The following is a 21,935-nucleotide window of genomic DNA, read 5'->3' on the forward strand; positions in this document are numbered from 1 at the left end:
TGCCCCTTCCCACTCACACTCCGTCTCTGTCTCTGAAAAATGAATAAACCTTAAAAAAAATTTACAAAAAAATAAAATTAAAAAAAAAAAGATGGAAAGAAATTAATAAGAGTAAATACATTTTACTTTTTACTATACAAAGTTTTTAAACTAACATTCAAGTATTTTTTGAAAATTGCTAAAACTAAGTTTTCATATGACACTATTCTGAAAAAGAAAATCATTTTATTTCAGCACCTTTGTAGTTTTGTTTTCAAAACCTTATATTTAGTAATTTCTGAATTTGCATGCTATTTCTGTCCTCTCACTTCATTACTTATTTACTTCAAGGCATAAATCAATATGTTGAATTAAAAACCCTCAACCTAAGCACGGATCATCTTTAGGATGATAGTTACTTCCCATTTAGCTCTAGAAGTTCAAAATACCAAGTGAAACAAACTATCATGGTCTTTCCTCTTAGTTTATGATTATAAAAAATAAAATATTTAGAAATAATTTCTTAAAAATTGATCATTAGCCCTGTAAATAATTTTTACAAATTATTTTAACAATATTTTGTTTTAATAGGAGAGATTCTTAAATGAATTCTACCAGAAAACACTGTTGTGGCTGATTGAGAGTGCTATCCTTTCGTCTTTAGCCTCATTTGTAAATCTTTTTTTAAAAAAAACAGATAAGAATGACAAAATTTAGAAGAAGTACTTTTTGACTGGTGCCTTTGTAAAGATGAAAAATATCAAATGTTAATACCTCAGAACTAATTTTCATCAACTGAGTTGAAGTTTCAGTAAAACTTGAGTAATCTTTAGCTATTGATTGTATTAAATTCTTTTCTCCTTATTTTCATTTTAATAAAAATTAAGACTTTTTTTTTCTGTTAGACTGCAGCATTTGACTTATCTTGCATTCAAAAGAATATGTTATGGCCATACATTGGGTAAACTTGTTCTTTCTAAAGATTATTTGGATATACAATATTATTGTATTCCTGTGGGGAAAATATCATCTATATATCATTCATTTAACAGTATGTAAAGGACACTTAGTATTTGCAAGGAGCTCTACCAATCATTGATTTAAGTGATCAGTGTAAGACAGATAAGGAGATAAGGAGAGAACACACCTAGGAGTTGTTCAGCTGTGGATTTATAAGGAATAGCACCCAAGTCAACTCCTAAGTCAATCTTAGGGCAGGAAAATCAAGAGAACAGAAAACAGGAAAGGAAAGCACCTTCTAGGAGGCAGCACTTGTAATAGGAAAAATAAATAAACCATTTGCTGAACAATTCTAAAGCTAAAAAACAAAATATTTGTTGATTACTGCTCATTCTAGGGTAGCACAGGGTGTTTTCAGATCTGCTCTACTTTGTTTTGCTTAATTTTTTGTAGTTGTGGTGGGAGCAGGGGTATGGGTTGGGAGAAAACATCCTTATGTTTTAACTTCTCATCTTCAGGGGCTGGAGAGTGTCCCCTTTATGTCCCCATTTTCAGTTCAAAGCTCAGGTCTAGGAAATAAGCAACTGCCAATTAAAAAAAAAAAGGCACAGTCTTTAAAGGGTTGCCAAGTTACTGATCTCTTATCTACAACATGCCCTAGGCAAGAAGTTAGCAAAGAGCACTAGGCCTGCCACCTCCTGTCACTAATCAGGATCCATTTATGTCAATAATCCCCCCCCCCCTTTTTTTTTTAAAGCGAGTCAGACTGGAAATTTAAGTCCATTCACACTTCTACATAAATTACCTCTATCGGAAAACCAAACAAATTGCTTTTCTTTTAATGCTATCTCAGATCTCCTGTCCCAGGATATTTTTTTCAAGCAGTAGAGGAGAGGTGTGAGTTTCTTTGGGAGTCCTGGCCATTGGGATCTTGGTGTATTGGCTTGGGGAATAGAATGAGGGCATGGAAACACAAGAGAAAAGTAAAGGCAAAACAGAGAAAACACTGAGAAGAAACTTTGTTTTATTTTCATTTAGGGTTTATGTTTAAGTTAGAAAATCCTTTCAAGAACATTTGTTGTAAGTTGCTGACGCTAGAACTAATGTAAAATAATAAGACCCGAATTTATGACTTTGTTTTGTACATCAATCATAATCACTGGATAATAAACAGAATCCTACATATCATTTGAACATTTGCCAAAGGCCCATGACACTTTGTGACCAAACAAGAATAAAAGGTAATGTATAATTTCTAAATATCTGACTTTTCTTGTGGTCTTACAATTTTTTAGTCCAGGACTAGCGTTGGTTCTGTTTTTCAAATTTACTCATATTATTTAACTATGGTAACTAAGTGGTCTCAATGGTATAGTTGTAGAGAAAAAAAAATTTTTACCTTATTTTCAGGTTCTTCTAGCTGACTAAGGATTAAATTGACATGAGACAGATTAACAGGAGAAAATCAAATTTAATTTCATACATACAGGGAATACACATAAATATGAGATTCCAAAGACTGGCAAAATGATGTGTATATGTCATTCTGGACTAAAGAGAAAGGGATAATGTCTGGGACATTAAATGGAAGGAATCAATTCACAGGAAGATAAAAATAAGTAAATGTTTGGCAAACAAATGTTTGCTGAGCCATTCAGAAATGATGGGACATAGAGAGGACTTTGGTCAAAGGGGCTTTGCTAAGTTGCTTCCTATCTACCACAGCTATATCATTTGCAACTGTAGTTATCTATGGTGATGGCTCTTTTCCTAGAGTAGCTCCTCCATCTAAATTCTTTTAAGCAACTGTGGGGGTTGGGAGGGGTGGGGTTTGAGTTTCTTCCTGAGTCTTTTGGGCCTTGATTGTTTTCAGCCTGGCATAATCTACATGCCAAAGTGGCCCATATTGGGGTGGCCCACCCTTGACCCAGACTGTACAATAGCCAGAGTTCATGGGTCAGTGTCTGTGGTAATGTAATGAATAAGGTTTCTACCCCCCCCTTTTTTTTTTTATAAAAAGGAAGATTGACTGAAGAGAACACTGCCACCTTTTTCATTATGTATAGCTCATTAGTTCCCTTGTCAACTTTTCTTTGCTTTTAAACATTTGAAGGAAAAAGGCTTCACAGATTTTCAGTAGGAAACATATGGAGCTGTAACTCATCAGTAATGTGTGAACTTAATTTAAAGGTGCAGCTGACCTTGACCATGCATCCTTCCCAAGTTGCCTCTTGTAAATCCTGTGATCAATAAATGAAATAGTATTTCAGCCCCTTCACAACTCACCTTCAAATGTCTGTTTCCCCACAGATCATCTAAGCTTCCGTAAAACTACCCCCCCCCCTGTAACAGGAACCAATCCTTTTTATATTACAAGTTTCATAAAAGAAAGGTTTACCATTTCTCCTCAATATTAAGTTGTGACTAAAATAATGAGTTAACAGATTGATATTTTAAGAAGTCCAACTCTCTTTAAATATCTAAATAAATGCTGCATCCGTCTAAGGAGTCACTATGAGTGGCAGCATATTTATTTCAAGGGTTTTGCCATTGCATGTAGGTTATTGGTGTTCCTTTGGAATGGCATTTAGAATCTGTTTGCCAGTTTCAATACTTCACAGTTAAGCCCTAATTTTCATTATTTACTCAAGTGAAGCTTTCTCTTCATCAGCTTTTAAAAAATAAACAATGGTATTGAACATCCACCAGTATATTTCTTTTTCTCTGTATGTATTTGTGAGGGTGTTGGGAAGGGTAAAAGATTGGAGATGGGTTGGTGCTGGATATGAGACTGGATGAGATTTTATATTATTAATTTGGATTAAAATATGCCTAGAACTAACTTATCTTGGGCCTTTATACTCCTTTTTTGTCTGTTGGGTGTGGGGTATCAGGGTACATTTAGGGTCATCCTAACTCTTAGAAACATCATGGGCTTAAGTAGAATGAACTCTGTTATTTTCAAAGTATATTAAAACATTGCAGGATGTTGGCTAAGTAACTTGTAAAACTTACTTGTTTCACTGTAAGGGAATAATGAGATACCTTTCCATTTTGTTCCTTGGAATAAGGGAGAAAAATATTTAATATTTAAGGATGAAAGATTTTTTTTTAAAGAGTTAACTGTAAAATAAGTAAACTTTAAGTTCTCAGGTTGGAAGAGGCATTTAATGTATTGAAACTTACTGTTAAAAGAGGTAGAAATTACATTAATAAAAATAATTCTTTCAACTAAAGATTTTTTTTCTCAATTCTATTTTGAGTGTACTTGAAGCTCCCAAGTATACTATTAAAATGTTATATGCATTATTTGGAAAACAGAATTGAAACCTTATCCATTTAATCATTGATTTTTATATGAGGACAAGCATATATTCCTGGAAGGGGGTAAATTATGAGGCTTAGAGAGATTTTTTTCAAAATGCTTTCCTACCTTCCCAGCCTCCTCCAGATCTGATATGCCTCCTCCTGTTCCCTTCACTTCTCCTGTGTGGAAAATCATACTGTGCACACGCAGTGTTTCTGAGTGGATTATGTTCTGCAAATAAGCTTTCTAACACTGAGGAAATATTGAGAACCAATGAATTAAACCATACCTATCTAAAATACATTGAAAAATAGTAAGAGGTATACAATAGAATTTAATATTCATTAATTAACACTATAGCTGGGTTTTTCCCCTAAAAGATTATTGACTTTTATAACTAGGAAATATATATTGAAAATCTAATTTAAAACAATTTCTCTTGAAATTGTAATAAAACATATATATGTTGGTTGGATCTTAAACACTGGGCAAAAGTAGAATGAAATGCCTATGCTTATTTAAAATAGGTATAGACAAGTTTCAAATGATTCTGCATATAAACTTGCTGATATGCAGAATTCTAAATGAGGCCAGTTATAGCTTTCATTCTTTGGACTAAATTAAAAATTCTGTTACTTTCACAGTATTACAGAAAAAAACTAAATGTTTTTAGTTTCATTCAGTCCACACCCTTTGAAGGACTGCTGTCAACAATGTCAAAAACATGTACTGAACATTTAATAACATTCCTGATATGATAAAGAGAATCTGGGGTAATTGTATACCATAGTCTGATTGCTGAACCCATTTCATACTTTTCAAATAAAACTAAGCTACCACTAGTTTCTTAAAGGTCTTTACAAAAATTGACTGCAAGAACATGATTTGATCATAGAGCAAAATATGCCATTTTTTATAGTGCATTCAAAATGGAGGTAGTTATGTTTATTTCTAGATGATATTGTGATTTATTTTCTATATAAGTAAAAAAAATACTGACAATGTAAAAACACAATGTGAAATCAATTTAAAAAGCCCCAAAATACTTTTTAAAATTTGTTCTGAAGATAAAAAAAATAATTAAAAATGTTGTAACTTTTGGGGCACCTGGGTAGCTCAGTTGGTTAACCATTTGTTAGTTTTGGCTTAGGTCATGATCTCATGGCTTCGTGGATTTGAGCCCCCCATTGGGCTTTGTGCTGGCATTGTTGAGCCTGCTTGGTATTCTCTCTCTCTCCCTCTGTCTCTGCCCCTCCCCAATTTGTGCTGTCTCTGTCTAAATAAATAAATAAATAAATAAATAAACAAACAAATAAATAAAATGTCATAACTATCTAAATCAGAAGCTGCCATTGTACAAGGTGTTTATCTTCACAATTAGAACCAAAATGCTTAGTAATGCTACTTTAGTTTATATATACCTTCAAAAAGTATTCATGCGCTTTATCTCCCTGTTCTTTTATCTTCCTCATTTTCTTTTTCTTTTTTTTTTTTTTGAAGATAAACAGTCAGGTAAGCAATCACTGATGCGGTTTTATAATAAATTATGACACCAGTCTGTTTTATCTTAGTACATATGAACAATGACCTTTTCTTTCTTTTTTTTTTTTAATTTTTTTTTTCAACGTTATTTATTTATTTTTGGGACAGAGAGAGACAGAGCATGAACGGGGGAGGGGCAGAGAGAGAGGGAGACACAGAATCGGAAACAGGCTCCAGACTCTGAGCCATCAGCCCAGAGCCTGACGTGGGGCTCGAACTCACGGACCGCGAGATCGTGACCTGGCTGAAGTTGGACGCTTAACCAACTGCGCCACCCAGGCGCCCCTGACAATGACCTTTTCTTTGAGAACATTTAAAGCATTCCTGGAAAGAAATTATATATATATATATGTATATATTTTTAAATGCTCATATATTCCAAGTACATCCAGGAGACAACAAAGTTTCTTTGATGTGTGATATATCAAACAAATTACTTAAGTGACTTTCGTTTATCTTAGCCTAAAAGACAATAATAGTATTTCTAATGAGCTCAAAGAACAACAACATTAAAAATGGAGAAACTAACGTTGAAGTTATAAAATAAATAAAGTCATTCTATCACACAATTTCTATGTATTCAAATACATTAAATGCTGGCTAAGTAATACATGAACAGGTAATTTTTATCTTTAAAATTTGGAAGGATTAGCTAAGAGGGAAAAATGTTTTAATTTTTAAATTAAATTTTTAATTTAATTTTTAAATTAAAAAGGGTTTTAATTTCAGCAGAGTGAATTTCAGAATTTTAAACATTTTTAAAGGTAAATTATGACCTGTCCATTAAAAGGGAGAAAAATCTTTGTTTATAATTTAAAAAATATATAGTTCTGAAAATTCTAGCATGTTTTTGTCAAGGTGTTTTGCTTTTGTCATCAAAGTATGCTGGCATTTGCCGGTGGAATGGGATTCAATTTTCTTTCATATCATTGTTACCAGTATATACATGAATAGAATAAAAAGGTGTATTTCATTTTTTCTTTATCATGTTATAGGAGTAGGTTGAGAATATGAGCAGGAAGTTGTTTCGATAATTCTGATTGTATTTTTGTCATATAGATTTCTAGATTTCTGCAATTGGATGTGTTTAACATCAACCTCTGATATATAGTCATCACAACTACCCACAAAAAGCAATTGGGATTGTGAAGTTCTGAAAGTATGGAAGGTGCTTTCATTTTTTTTTTTTTTTTTTTTTGGAGGAGAGGTTAGCTATTTAAAGATCATCTGAAGCTGGACTGTTCGTATTTCAATAGCTTCCGGAAATAATTTGGTTCTAATTCAGAAACCTGCTTCTTGTGATCATTTAAAAACATTTTCCATACACACATACATATTTGTTTAACATATATTCTGATAAATAAATTTATAAGTACATAGAAATCTAGGTGTTAAATATATATGTTTACATTTCAGACATTATAAAGTCATAAAGTTGAAGTTTTATAAGCAGAAATTAATATGTAAAATCTTATGTAGTATATGATTATTGGTAAGTTTGTGACTGCTCTGATTAAATTCCTTTAAGATAAAAGAAAAATGTCACATGCAATTGTTTAGTCTCTGTTAAAGAAACTATTCCAGTAATCTTCTGAATCCCTTTTCAGCCAACAGCTCTGTAACATCTTGCCTTGACACGTGATGCTGCCTTTTTAACTAATTCCAACTTGGAGAGCTGAGTACCCATGGCTCCATCCAATTTTCCCCCTGACATCTGTGGCAGCATCGGCATTCACGGAACCTCTCCTGGAGAATCCCCCTTAGGTGGAGTTTGAATTTCTGTAAGAAAGTCATTGACACCGGAATCAGTCAGATTCTGCTTTAGGACTAGAAGCTTCCTGGGTTCAGATGCTGACAAGGCCATGTTTCTTATCTCTGAGATTTCCTGCCCCTCCCCCACGATGCTCTGTTCCTCCAGGCTGGCAGAGAGCTTGCCTGTGGGCTAGAGGGTGACAGACCCCCTTTGATGATGAGCATCCACAGTCACAGGGAGCAGACTCCTGCTATTCATCGAGCTGCACAGCTGTGGCAACTGGATCCTGCCTGGGTGTCAAAAATTGGGGGCAGGGCTTCAGTTTAAGCAAAAAGAGAAGACCATTTAAGTACAAATGAACTACTTTTGGCTCTCTGAATTTATTGTCCTCCAGTTGCCCTGATTTAAGATCCACCCTTTATTTTACTGAAATGTCAGAGTAGACCATCTTTTTGCATGGGCGCATGGAAAAAAAAAAAAGACAAAAACCACTACCATCATGTTTTCACACCTAAAAAGACATTTTCATATATAAACAGGTTGGTGGATCTTTGGCATTAATATTGTTTACAACTTATTTCTTATTAAGCCATGGGTTCAACATGAAATAAATTCTTGTTGATTCCTCTTCAATACTATTGCCTGGTTTGCCTGACTGCAGGTTGTGTGGAATAATAATATTCAGTGGATTTTCATTTTTTTGTGAAAAGAAACTTACACATTTAATGAATGAACTGCTCAAATCTTGAAGGAGTACAGGCATGTTCGCCAGGCATTTTTAGAATGACACTAAATGGAATCTATAGCAAGTGGCTATTTCTAGCTATGCAAAGCTTAAAAAACACATAAAGAGTTAATTCAACTGTACAAATGAATATGCTAATCAGGGCATAATTTATCTCTGAAGAAACATGTTTATTGTGTCTTCTATTTGATTAGATGGCTTCAATGTTCAATTAATCAGTTACCTTTCAATATCATTCCTGAGAGCTGCTTAATTAATCTGTTGCACTGCAGCTCTATTCATTCTACTAGCAATTCCTCGCCCCATTTCAAATGACAAGACCCAGGAACTGTGCCACATAAAGACTTTATGTCAGTGTCAGGTGAAGGTTGATAAGTGGCTGACTTTTTTTTCTTTATTAGGTTAGTCAAACCAATCAGCCTTATAGGATTCACATTTGTCAAAACATTTTCATGCATTGAAACTAATGAGAAATAGAGGAGGAAAATCACCAAGAGAATGGTGGCATTGTTTGTGTGTCTCAACGGCAGTATTCTACTTTCATCAAATGGATTATTTGCTTGTCTGTTTCCAAATGGTGGATTTTAAAAATAGTGCTAATTGAACCCAAATTAGTGTTCTAGATGTTTATTGCCTTCTGGGCACTATTTATTGCTTCCCAAATGCTATCAATAATCATCCCAGTAATAGTTCTATGAATATTTATCAGATAATAATCAGTTTGAAGGTACTCTGTTCACAACATAGAGTACCCATTACCAAATAATTATTGAGATAACCCACCTTTAAATTGCAGGTTCATGGCTGTTTCTCTCATCTGCTCCCCACACTTGGAATCTCCCTTCTATTTCCTTTCTCTTCTCTGGATACTGACTGAGCCTCCACATTGTCCCTCCATGTCACTCCCTTTTGCTCTGCAGAAGCAGAAGCATTTTGGTAGAAGTTGCACCAAATTAGTATGCAGACCTCGTACCGTCTTCTTTGTCTTCCCAGTGTCCTAGGCCCAACTTTCATCTCCCAACACCACCTCACGCAGACCCACTTAGCTTTCCAACAAGGAATTAAAATACTCTGAGTCAATCATTTGTTATCCCACATAACTTCTAAAATAAAATACTCCTGAAAGCATAGGTAATCTTTATCTTTATGTGGGTACCATAAGCCCCTTTGAGAGAAATAATAGTGATAATCATAATATTTGTATATACTTGAGTTCTTTTAATTTACCAAGTACATTTTAATTTTTATATAAAATATGCATTATTTTATTTAACACTATCTGAAATTATCCCTATTGCTATTATTTTACTCATTGTAAACATGAGAAAACTGAGACACTGGGAGATTAAATAACTTGCTGAAGAGCATGCACCACCCTATTAAAAGGGAGATAACATTAAATGTATAATTAAAAAAATGTAATTCTGAAAATTCTAGCAGGTTTATGACAAGTGCTTTGCTTTCATCATCATCTAATACTATTGACAAATAATCTTCTCCTTAATTTATTCATACCCATATAGACTAATTGCGCAAAATTATCCAAAATATTATCTTTTATATAAATCTAATTTAGTGGAAACTAATAGTAAACAAACTATTTTAAGCAAAAAAGAAAATTAATGGTGTGGAGTACTAGGAGATACCAGGGTACAGTCCTAGGCATGCTTGGATGTAGGTACTGAAATGCGTCATCAGGATATCACCTCCCCCTATCTGTCAGTATGCTCTCCTTCATAGTAATTTCATTTTTAAGAAAGCTAAGTATACCAAAGTTTAGAAAGTGGACCTCAAGTCACTCAGCTTTTGTTCCAGTCCTGGCTCCTTCATTTATCAACTGGTAACCCAGTGATATCCCATTAGAGAAGTTCTGAGTAAGCTCTTCCTCATTATTTACTGCTAAGTAGCAGCCAAAATAGTATTGACACATAGTTGATGATAATTAAAATTTATCGAATGAATGACATTATGTAATAACAAACCCTTGTTCAATTACTGAAAGAGATTGAGGCAAACCCCTGTGTTTAAGTTATCGAAACTAAAATGTTATCCAAAAGCTTGGTTATATGCAAGGTGATATTTTATCCAAAGTCTGATATTTATAAAGAAAAGTTGTTAGAGACGTTATGTTCAAAATATAGAAGAGGCAATGTAGAAATGGTACACATGAATAACAAACATTAAAGCATATATTGAATGCCTTGAAAAGTTACAAATCGCCAATGACAAAATGCAAATAGATACTGGTCAGTTATTCACTAATTTATCCCCTTAAAAATATTTCAGTGTTGGGGCGCCTGGGTGGCGCAGTCAGTTAAGCGTCCGACTTCAGCCAGGTCACGATCTCGCGGTCTGTGAGTTCGAGCCCCGCGTCAGGCTCTGGGCTGACGCTCAGAGCCTGGATCCTGTTTCCGATTCTGTGTCTCCCTCTCTCTCTGCCCCTCCCCCGTTCATGCTCTGTCTCTCTCTCTCTGTCCCAAAAATAAATAAAACGTTGAAAAAAAAATATTTCAGTGTTATATTGGAAATTAAGAATCCCTTCTTGTTGTTTTTTCTATGCATTTTAAGTAAAAGCATATTCATAGTTTTTTTAGTAATTATTTATTCAAGCTTGAATAAGACTTGTCCAACAACTACGTGGGGGTTCCCTGGACTCCTGTTTATGTTTTATGTGTGGATATACAGTCAACTCAATCTCATTCAAGTATTGAAAGGTGATGTGATGTGTTTCTTCTTACTGTGAATGCAGTTGAGTCCAATTTGGGATTATTTGCCTTTGTTCTAAATGTCACTAATGTCACTACTACCATGACCCCCCCCTTAAGAATATATAAATGTAAATGTGTGTGTATATATACACATATACATATATACACATTTATCTATATTTATACATATGTGTATATTTACATATATGTACATATATACACATATACATATACCTATACATACATGTCCTGTCTATGCCAAAGGACTTACTGCTCTTTACACAATATATTTTAAAAGACTTTAAAAATTAATGTTAAGAAAGTGAGAAAATCAGAACACAGATGAATTAACTAAAACCAATGAGATGAGACGAGGCTGGAGACGATATTAGTACAGTGTGTGTTACGAGGTACTGTCCACTTGCCAGAGGAAGGCACAAGTGACTAGCAGCCCACGAAAACAGGATGTTCTATGTGCTCTGAGTTTCTAGGTTGTGCAGAAGAATCAGATGTACAGAAGAATGTATGGAAGAATGAGAATCAGGTACTGAGAAAAACTTTTAAATTTCCATGTCTTCTTATTAAATGTTCTCTAATTCTACCTGGAATGTCCTGCCACTCTTCTCTTGGCTAACTTGAAACACTTCACAAATTCCTCATCCATTCCTGGAATGGCATTGTTAGGTGCCCCTCCTCTGTAACGCTATCATTTGAGACATATTGCTGTCATTGTGCTTACAATATTGTATTATAATTATTTGTTTAATCATCTTTCTTTGCCATCATTTCAAAAGCTCCAGAATGGCAGTGCCTATGTATTATTATTCATCGTTTAATCTCCAAAACCTAGGACAGTGTCTGGAAAATTATAAATCAATAAATATATCTTGAATGAATGAAAGGATACTGGTATTGTGCTTCAAAAAAAAATAAACCTTCTAAATGACATACTCATTATAAAGATAAAACACTGTTTTCTTAGAGCTGTTTCTTATATAGTCTTCCTGACTGTACATGCCGTTCAGAATAAAACCCCCCAAAAACCAAAAAACAAAACTTTTTTTTTATAGTCAAACTTTTTTTATAGTCAAATTGATTCACTTGACTCAGAGGTAAATTTCAGAGGAATGGTTTGATTGCAAGTCATACAATCTTAAGAACTTATTTCAACCAAATAGTTGATATATGTTAAGCAGTAATGAGTTCAAGGTTATCTTCTCTGGAGATTTCCTTGAGTGCAGTAGTGCTCTGTAGCTTTCAGTGAGGAGCCATATGCTTTACCCGTTAGTGAAACTGAGTGTACCATTGACTTTTGCAAGAAAGCCACACCTATGTGGGCCAACCCAGGATTCTATTCCAACATGTAGAGAAATGTTAAATGTCATTAAGCATGCTAGAAATAGTGTCCTAGTTGTTTTTGTTAATTTTTAATTTTGTTCTTGTCTCTTTCTTGGATTAAGCTATTGGCTGTCACTTTTTACTGTTCTGTGAACACCTACCTCCCTACCTACCAAAAACTTTCAGTTTCTAGTTTAAAGTGGATCGGTAAACCAGAGATTTATGCTGATTTTTAAGTTATCTAAATAAAATAAGGTGTACCTCAGATAGGTACCTGAGAACTTTCTGCTAAACATGTGGTGGATATCAAACCTGCTTTTCCTCCTGGATTTCCTATCTAGATGAGGGCACCATCAGCTCCTCAATTGTCCAAATTTGGACTACTGCAGGGACTTCTGGTCTGGTCTCTCTAATCTCAACCCCTCCAATCCAACCATTACACTCACTTCTTGGAGACTTTTCCCAAGTGCAAATCCTTTATATATATATATATATATATATATATATATATATATATATATATATATATATAATCACCCTTAGGGTAAAAGTCAAACTCCTTAATCACTCATTGATTCACAGAAAAATTTAATACCTATTATGCACCAGGCACTGAGTGGGTACTTAGCGTATGCAAAAGCTTTCCAGGATCATATTTCTTTCCTGGTTCATCTTCTAGCATCTCCCTAGTCAGATCCTGGGAGTAAACTCATCATTCAGAACTACAAATTCTTCTTGAAAGCAGAATGTACTTTCATACTTACAGGCCTCTGCATGTCATGGTACTTTGGTATGAAATGCCCTTCTTTCTTTGTCCTTCAAAATGTATCTCCTTCTTTGTAAGAACTTTCTTGCACTGCCACCGTATCTGGGCAGAGATAGAAACTTTTTCTTTGATGCCCATATAACCATGCTTTCTATACTTAAATGCTCATTTTAATCATAATTGTAACTGTTTCCATGCATTACTTTCCTAATAGACTGGGAAGGCCAGGGGTATTATCTTTTCATCTCACTATCCCCAGGAATTTACACAGCATCTTGCAAGTAGTGAATGCCCCGTTAATGTCTTCTGAAGAAGTTGCAGAATGGCCACCTGCTGCTTTACATGGGCAATAAATTGATGATGCTTTTGTGATCCAAACCCCATTGTATGTCATGGTTACTTGTAAAATTGTCTTCTTTCCCTTTCAATTAGATAGTAAGCCCCTGTAAGGCAGGGAGTTCTCTCTCCTGTGGTACCTAGTAAAAGACTTTGCACATAGTAAGCACTTAGTCTATAACTGTTGAATTGAATTTTAAAATCACTCCAGTAAATTTCCCTGTAGTCTGAACTTCCAACATGATGACTTCCTTGCTGTATGCTCATTAAAGAGGTATAAAGAAAGAATTGCAGAACTTCCTAGGGAAATCATTTCTCCTCTTCCTGTTCTCCTCTGGCTTCTCGCCCACTCTGATTGACTAAGCATTAGGATTGAGAAGAGAAGGGGCACAAAACTGTGGGAGGAAAATGCGTAATATGTAATAGAGGCCCCACAGAAATAAAAAGTCAGTTGGATTTTTTAATGGCAGAAAGAGACTGCAGAAAATTGTTGAAAATATTAATTCAAGGAGCCTCTTGGGTGAGAGGAGACAGAAACAGAGAAATGTGTTAGGGGGAGGGGAAGGAAGCAGTGAAAGTGAGGCAGTTTTGACAGTCTGTGGTGGATACTCTCTCTGGTATGACTAATTGAGAATTGATTGTGCATGCAGAAAGGTTATGTTTTATTAAGGGAAACCTTTTTCCCTTTTGTCTTTATGAAATCCGCTCTTCTGTAGATGTTACTCTCTTCCCATGCTAAACCCTCATTAATTTATAATTCACCACATTTGCTTTAAAAGTGCTGTGCAGATTTCCTGTTTCTCTCACATACAGTGCTTCTAATAGAGAAAGTCAAGTAGGAAAGAAGTTGAAATGCTACTTGTCTTGAGGGCTGCACGCCAGACCTGCTGGTGCCAGAACATTTCACCGAGTGTGTCTTAGATCATTGTAAATGTTTCCAAGTACCATTTTGCAAGCTCCATGAAAGTGAATCTGGGCTCTAAAACAAGTCTTTTACTGTTGACTATAAATTGACTCTGGTTTCTAGAACCTAAAGTCAAAGCTAAGTGGAGTCTTCTAGTAGGGCTCTGTTAATTTCAAGGACAGGTACCCTCATACAGAGAGGGGCACCATCTCACCAAGTGCAGACTCTGAGGGCAGAGGCAATAGAAATGGAGAGAAGAAAATTAATCTCCCTCCACCATCCTAACAGTTCTCTCTGCCAATAGATTTGACAGAACCTGGGAAACCAATGCATATAGAAGTGTAGAAGCAGTGAAAAGTTTTTAAATGCCCAACATGCCATTAGTGAAGATATAATTAAAGAAGGAGTAGGTTTAACATCAGATTTCATTGAATCCCACTTTATACATATAGAGAAAATAAGACAATTTGACAATTTAGACAATTTTTAAAAATTTAAACATCTTGAATATGAAATGCCTAAGAGATATATATGGATATAGCTATAGATAGAGAACTCAGGTTTTTATTTAAAGACTTCAAGTAAGCTAGGAGTGTGTGTGTGTGTGTGTGTGTGTGTGTGTGTGTGTGTGTGTGTTGGGATGGGTATATTATTAGCATGGACTATCATGCAGGAGTTAAAATCTCACCTAACCCATAGATTCTGGGAAGAGAACATAAGTAAAGCAAGCTAGGTGGAGATTGACAGAAATGTGTGCCTGGACTAAAGAGACAGTAGCTATTCATCTCTGGTTGGTCACTGCCAAACAAGAATACAGGCCTGGTGTAACCAGATCTTATTTTTCTCCCAAAAGTATGACTACTTTTTGGTCATACAATCTTACATGAATATCTGCAACTAGCCAAACATTGACATTTTGTGATGGTCAAATAAAACACGTACAGGAGACAAATTTAGCTGTAAATTTGAGACCTCTGGATTGCACTTTTATTTATTGGGGAATAGAAACTTCAGGTTAAGCAATTCAAGAGTAGTATATCCCATTAAATAATGAGATTTTAAATTAAATAGAATAAGGTGTTTGTTGACAAATTTGTAAATGTAGAAGGGGAGAGATCAGTGTTGGCTGAGGTTAAACAGAATTATGTGAAGAAGTGGGACGTCATCTGAATCTTGAAGAGTGGATGGCTATCAGTGGCAATAAGCAAGGGAGAAAGCATCTGAAGCAAGGAGCCAAGAGATGGTAATTTGGGGACAGTGAATGGATTATACTAAATAAGAACAAAGAAAGGACTAAACCATTTTTCTTTTTTTTTTTAATTTTCTTAAAAAAAATTTTTTTTTCAACGTTTATTTATTTTTGGGACAGAGAGAGACAGAGCATGAACGGGGGAGGGGCAGAGAGAGAGGGAGACACAGAATCGGAAACAGGCTCCAGGCTCTGAGCCATCAGCCCAGAGCCTGACGCGGGGCTCGAACTCACGGACCGCGAGATCGTGACCTGGCTGAAGTCAGACGCTTAACCGACTGCGCCACCCAAGCACCCCTAATTTTCTTTTTTAAAATTTACATCCAAATGAGTTAGCATATAGTGCAACAATGATTTCAGGAGTAGATTCCTTAATGCCCCTTACCCATTTAGTCCATCCCCCCTCCCACAACCCCTCCAGTAACCCTCAGTTTGTTCTCCATATTTATGAGTCTCTTACGTTTTGTCCCCCTCCCTGTTTTTATATTATTTTTGTTTCCCTTCCCTTATGTTCATCTGTTTTGTCTCTTAAAGTCCTCATATGAGTGAAATCATATGATTTTTGTCTTTCTCTGACTGACTAATTTCACTTAGCACAATACCCTCCAGTTCCATCCACGTAGTTGCAAATGGCAAGATTTCATTCTTTTTGATTGCCAAGTAATACTCCATTGTATATATATGCCACATTTTCTTTATCCATTCATTCATCGATGGACATTTGGGCTCTTTCCATACTTTGGCTATTGGTGATAGTGCTGCTATAAACATGGGGGTGCATAAGTCCCTTTGAAACAGCACACCTGTATCCCTTGGATAAATGCCTAGTAGTGCAATTGCTGGGTTGTAGATAGTTCTATTTTTAGTTTTTTGAGGAACCTCCATACTGTCTTCCAGAGTGCTGTACCAGCTTGCATTGCCAGCAACAATGCAAAAGAGATCCTCTTTCTCCGCATCCTCACCAACATCTGTTGCCTGAGTTGTTAATGTTAGCCATTCTGATAGGTGTAAGGTGGTATCTTACTGTGGTTTTGATTTGTATTTCCCTGATGATCAGTGATGTTGAGCATTTTTTCATGGGTTGGTTGGCCATCTGGATGTCTTCCTTAGAGAAGTGTCTATTCATGTCTTTTGCCCATTTCTTCACTGGATTATTTGTTTTTTGAGGGTTGAGTTGGTAAGTTCTTTGTAGATTTTGGATACTAACCCTTTATCTGATATGTTATTTGCAAATAACTTCTCCCATTCTGTCGGTTGCCTTTTAGTTTTGCTGATTGTTTCCTTCTCTGTGCAGAAGCTTTTTATTTTGATGAGGTCCCAGTAGTTCATTTTTGCTTTCATTTCCCTTGCCTCCGGAGACATGTTGAGTAAGAAACTGCTGTGGCCAAGATCAAAGAGGTTTTTGCCTGCTTTCTCCTCAAGGATTTTGATGGCTTCGTGTTTTACATTTAGCTCTTTTATCCATTTTGAGTTTATTTTTGTGTATGGTGTAAGAAAGTGATTCAGGTTCATTCTTCTGTATGTCGCTGTCCAGTTTTCCCAGCACCACTTGCTGAAGAGACTGCCTTTATTCCATTGGCTATTCTTTCCTGCTTTGTCAAAGATTGGTTGGCCATACGTTTGTGGGTCAATGAGAACCATTTTTTTCTAACTCAAGTCCTTATCTTGATCTAGGATAAAATAGAAATAGTATAAATTAAGTAAATATTTACTGAATGCCAACTATATGCCAAGCACTACTCTAGGCTCCAGATGACAGTGGGTGTTAATGCTATTTACATACTCTCCCATGCACATGGACACAGATGAAATCCAACTTTATTACAAATTGATCACATCAGTAGTCATACTAGATACATTTTAATTATTCTAGAAGGAAATGGAATCAATTGAGAATTTCCATAATCCTGGAAAAGTATAACCAAAAAATAAATTTTGCGTATGAGATTCTATAGTAAGTGTCAAATACTCATTTCAAATATTTCTAGAAGCAATTGATTGAGTATAAAACAATCTCATGTTCATCGACAATTTATAAGAAATTAGAAGTGGGTAGTCAACCAAAATAACAGTTTGTCCAGTTAATGAATACACCCCATTCAACAGCCATCAAATGACCACTTAGCATTAGGACAAATATTCAGATCAGTATAAAAATGTTTTTATATTTTGCTTTCTTGCTTCTCACGTACTTTGAGAAGGTGGCATATGCAGAGAAATAGGTAAAGAGAATAAAAAAAGAGAGAAAGAACAACTGTGTTGGATAGGTTAATACCAAAAAGTGTGTCCCCAAAAGATCTTTAATTATATGTAGCATTTCATCTTATGAAAAATACTATGCATGTATAACTATAAAAGTTACTTAGCTTTCTGGCTTCAGCAAATGCCTTTATACTTTCTAAAATATGTAAGTGATGAGTCACTAAATTCTACACCTGAAACTAATATTGCACTGTATGTAAAATAACTAGAATTTAAATAATTTGGAGAAAAAATATGATAATCTGTTTTATAGTTTAAGTATATTATGTATCAAAGGACCCATATTTAACAGTGTAAAATGTAATCTATTTAAAAAATAAGCACATTGTTAATCAATGAATACGAGTAAGTACTGGGAGAAAAATTTATTCAAGTGTTCATTGTCCCTAGCAAAGTAGATTGTAGAACATAAAGCTAACAAAAGACTATGCTGACGTTTCAAACTCAGTATCGCTCTTAAAACAAGATCAAACATTTGAAAGCCATTCCAAAAGCATTAAAGTCTAGGTGGTTTAATATAAAATATGTACTTACAAAGCTTGTGTTGCATAGTGACATTCAGTTCAAAAATGTTATACTGCTGCCCTAACCTTTCTATCTGTTTTGCATAGTCTTCTTATCCAGGCACTTTTCCAAGACACACAGAATATTAGCTGTGCACTCTCTAAGTTTAACTTGGAAATTGAGAGAGATCAGATCCATATGTTCAAGAAAAAGTGTCAGCAAGACCATCTTTAATCTGTATTTTGGGTATTATTTTTAAAAGCTACTCCTTCATAGCTGATATACTATGAACAAATATAATGCAGTTGAACCTTATTTTGTTGAATATCTTTCACAAAACCCTTTCAATCATGAAAAGGGATACAAATCAATATGACTTAATAATTTTGATTAAAAACTATGTACCCTAAAGGAATATCCCAGTATTTGAATTTCAGCAATATTTCACCTCCCTCAGTCCAAAGTCTGCTGTGTCAGCACAACATTATCTCGGGCAGCAGCCATTAGTGTGGTTGTTTCTCTAATGCTGGCTCTCTTGCATACATTTTACTTCTTGCTCTGATGGAATTTTTATCTTCACAAATATGTTTTCTCATTTGTCTATTTCTGTGTCCAGTAAGTCTATATGCTAAGAAGGTAAAGGTGCAGCAATCTTTAAGTTACTTAACCTGAAAAGCAGAATTTTCCTACGGTGAACAACTTGATATACTTTCTTTAGGCACTTTTAATAAAAAATGAAACTTTCTTGTTAAGGTTTTTCATTTGCAGTTTCCAAGAATTGGGAGTTTGGAGGGTTTTGAGAAAAAGAGAATTATTCAATGGATACCACCTGCATCACAAGGCTAGACTAATTCTCTTGAAAAGTTTAAAATTTGCAATTACTCTAAAAAAAATCCTTTGTTGACTTTTAGCGATAATGCAGATGTCTACTATATTTTTTTATGGTGAATGTATTATAACATGTAACTGTGGAATGTTAAGGCCATGGATTCAAACATGCAAAAAGCTATTTAGAAATTTGGGGGATTTTGTTTGTTACTGAAGTATTTTCCCTGAAGTCACTTAGTCAATAGAAGGAATAGCAATTTCCCAGGGACTGCAAATTACTTTATCTGGATGGTTGGCAATTTATAAAATTCACATCCTTCCTAAGGAAGGGTTTTTATAATGCACAGATATTTTTTTTCACTGTAAGCACGATTAGAATAGGCTAACAAATGTGAAGCTTGTTTTATCATATTTAATGCCTATAGAATGTCTACTTCTCTCAAAAGAGTTAATCTGTTAACCTCCATAATCAGCATAAGGGAGTACATGAAACAGAGATAGTCATGTCTTAAATAGTTAAATACATATTTGTCTGTCTAAGTATATTATAAAGTTTTGGTAAATCAGATTTTTATAACCAAAATTTTCACTGAAAGCTTATACTTAGAGGGATATTAGATTTTATGAAATCCAGTATAATGGGGCAATAATTGAAAACATTTAGTGATTTGGTAATTGTTTATATTGTGCATAATCTTGATTCCCAAACATAAAATTTCTGTGTATAGGTCTTTTAGTTAGAAAAAAAAAAAAAAAAAAGCAAGCATTTTAGAAGGGAACCTTTTTTTCTTTTTAGCTAATATGTATGGGGGACTTTGGTTATCTACAGCAACCAAATTTCAGTCCACAAAGAGGTTACAACTATCTTTGAGTGAGGGACCCAGTTTTTTGTTTATATTTTCCTACTCTAAGCACACTAGGACAAATAATAAATTTTATTGCTTTTGATGCCCTTGGAGTAATACAGTATATTTTCTACTTTATAGGAAATTATTTTATCATCAAAAAAAAAAAAAAAAGTCTTATCCAGGAGTAATCCTTTCCAGTAGAGGTGACTACATTTGCTGATTAATGGGGTTTTAATACGAGGTTGTTTGGTTGTCTTTGGAAAAGTACCTACAAAATAATATTTGGTGGAAATAGTTAATTAAAATGAAAGTGTAAGAGGATAGTTTGGTGGAAGAAATACCAGAAAATACATGCTGCACTTTCTGAATATTTTTTGAGACATAATTTGCATTTAGATCTTAATTATACAGTTCGATGAGTTTTGATGAAGCATTCAGCAGTGGAACCAGCAACCTAATCAATATATAGAACATCTCCATCACCCCAGCCAATTCCCTCATGTCCCTTTCCCATCAATCTCTCCTACCCCCTGCCCAGAGACAGTGTTACAATATCTTTCATCACAGATTAGTTCTGTCTATTCTTGAGTTTCATATACATGAAATAATATATATACTTAGACATTTTGATAGTGAAAAAAACCGAGAAAAAAAATACTAACACCTCATCATTAGAAGAGGCAAGGAAAATTTTGTCAAGATGGAAGAGACTTGTTTGTATTGTTCATGGGCTCAGAGAAAAGAATCTGTGTAGAGAAAGACCTAGAAAATTTAACAAAGGGCATAAGATGTGATTTTCGAAGAGTAGAAACATACCTTTTTTAAGCTGGAGATATCAAGAAAATATGTGAATCTAAATTTACAGTGGTATCAGTCAACACTGTTACATTACTTTTTCCAGCATATTCCAAGCTGCTAAGGAGCAGGTTCCAGGGTATTGGATGACATGAATTAGCCAGGGTTGTTTATGGGCAAGATGGGTTCAACAGATAATCAAAAATGTAATGATAATTAGAGCATAGTTGGTAAGCATCAAAGGAATGGCAGTTACTAGGCAGTTACTATGAGTAATACATTTACACCCACTGGTTATTTGTGGTGAGCACTTGTGACCACTTTTAGCGTGATGTCTGAGAGTAGCTACTGACAGTCCATACCTAATTTCTTATTCCAGTTTTAAAGAGGCAATGTGTTCATTTGAACATGACATGGTTGATAAACCTTCAGCAACTTTAGGAAATTTTTTATTTGGTTTCAACTCCTACTGTTATTGTAGAGATGCATAAAAATGAATTAGTTAACGAAGTCCTTCCAAAAATAGGATATTTTTGTAGTTTTTTAATCTTTCATAAAAAATACCTGGATCCGAGGTTAAACCTGACCAGAGATCTAGACCACTGTATATTACCAAAGAGGTAAATAGATTCTGACTTTAAACACCAGGAAAAATACACGAAGAAGGAGGCAGTTGGCCTTCAAACCCCAGCTCTACAATGGTTTCACTAACAATCAAAGTGATGCCAGTTTGTAAATTGCCTTCTATTCTATAGACATTAATTTTGCATTCATGTTTTATTGAAAGCAGTCCTTATGCACAGCGTCTAATGTCTAATTTAAAAAATGTTCTTCCACCATATTTTTCTTGGTCCTTAATTTCCAAGTCAAAGAATGTGATGATAGCTGCCTGGTTATCCTGCTCTATGGTCATGCTTTCTTAACTCTTCAAAATTTTCGGAGAGTTTCTGCCCTTGTTGACCCAGATTTACCTAATTTTCAGTGCTTTCTCTACCTAAAAAGTGTCTTTCTGGTTATCTTGAGTGTTCTCCAAAAAGCATGGATAAAAAGACCAGGGTGAGAGCAAATAACAGCCATTTCACGAATGAGGGGCCAGAGATCAGGCAAAAGC

At 34.8% G+C, this 21,935-nt stretch overlaps 1 protein-coding gene and 1 long non-coding RNA gene across 3 annotated transcripts in view; one reads left to right on the plus strand and one right to left on the minus strand.

Annotated features, from left to right (window-relative positions):
- Positions 1–21,935, plus strand: part of ALCAM (activated leukocyte cell adhesion molecule) — a 215,760-nt gene that overhangs the window by 68,636 nt on the left and 125,189 nt on the right. The gene's annotated exons all lie outside the window — the stretch shown is intronic.
- On the minus strand, positions 6,899–13,245 carry LOC123610822. Its single transcript, XR_006718303.1, has 2 exons — positions 9,070–13,245; positions 6,899–7,567 (listed from the first exon to the last, which is right to left on the minus strand). It is a non-coding gene; the product is annotated as an uncharacterized LOC123610822 (long non-coding RNA).

This window comes from Leopardus geoffroyi, chromosome C2 (genome assembly GCF_018350155.1).
Source record: "Leopardus geoffroyi isolate Oge1 chromosome C2, O.geoffroyi_Oge1_pat1.0, whole genome shotgun sequence".
NCBI lineage: Eukaryota > Metazoa > Chordata > Mammalia > Carnivora > Felidae > Leopardus > Leopardus geoffroyi.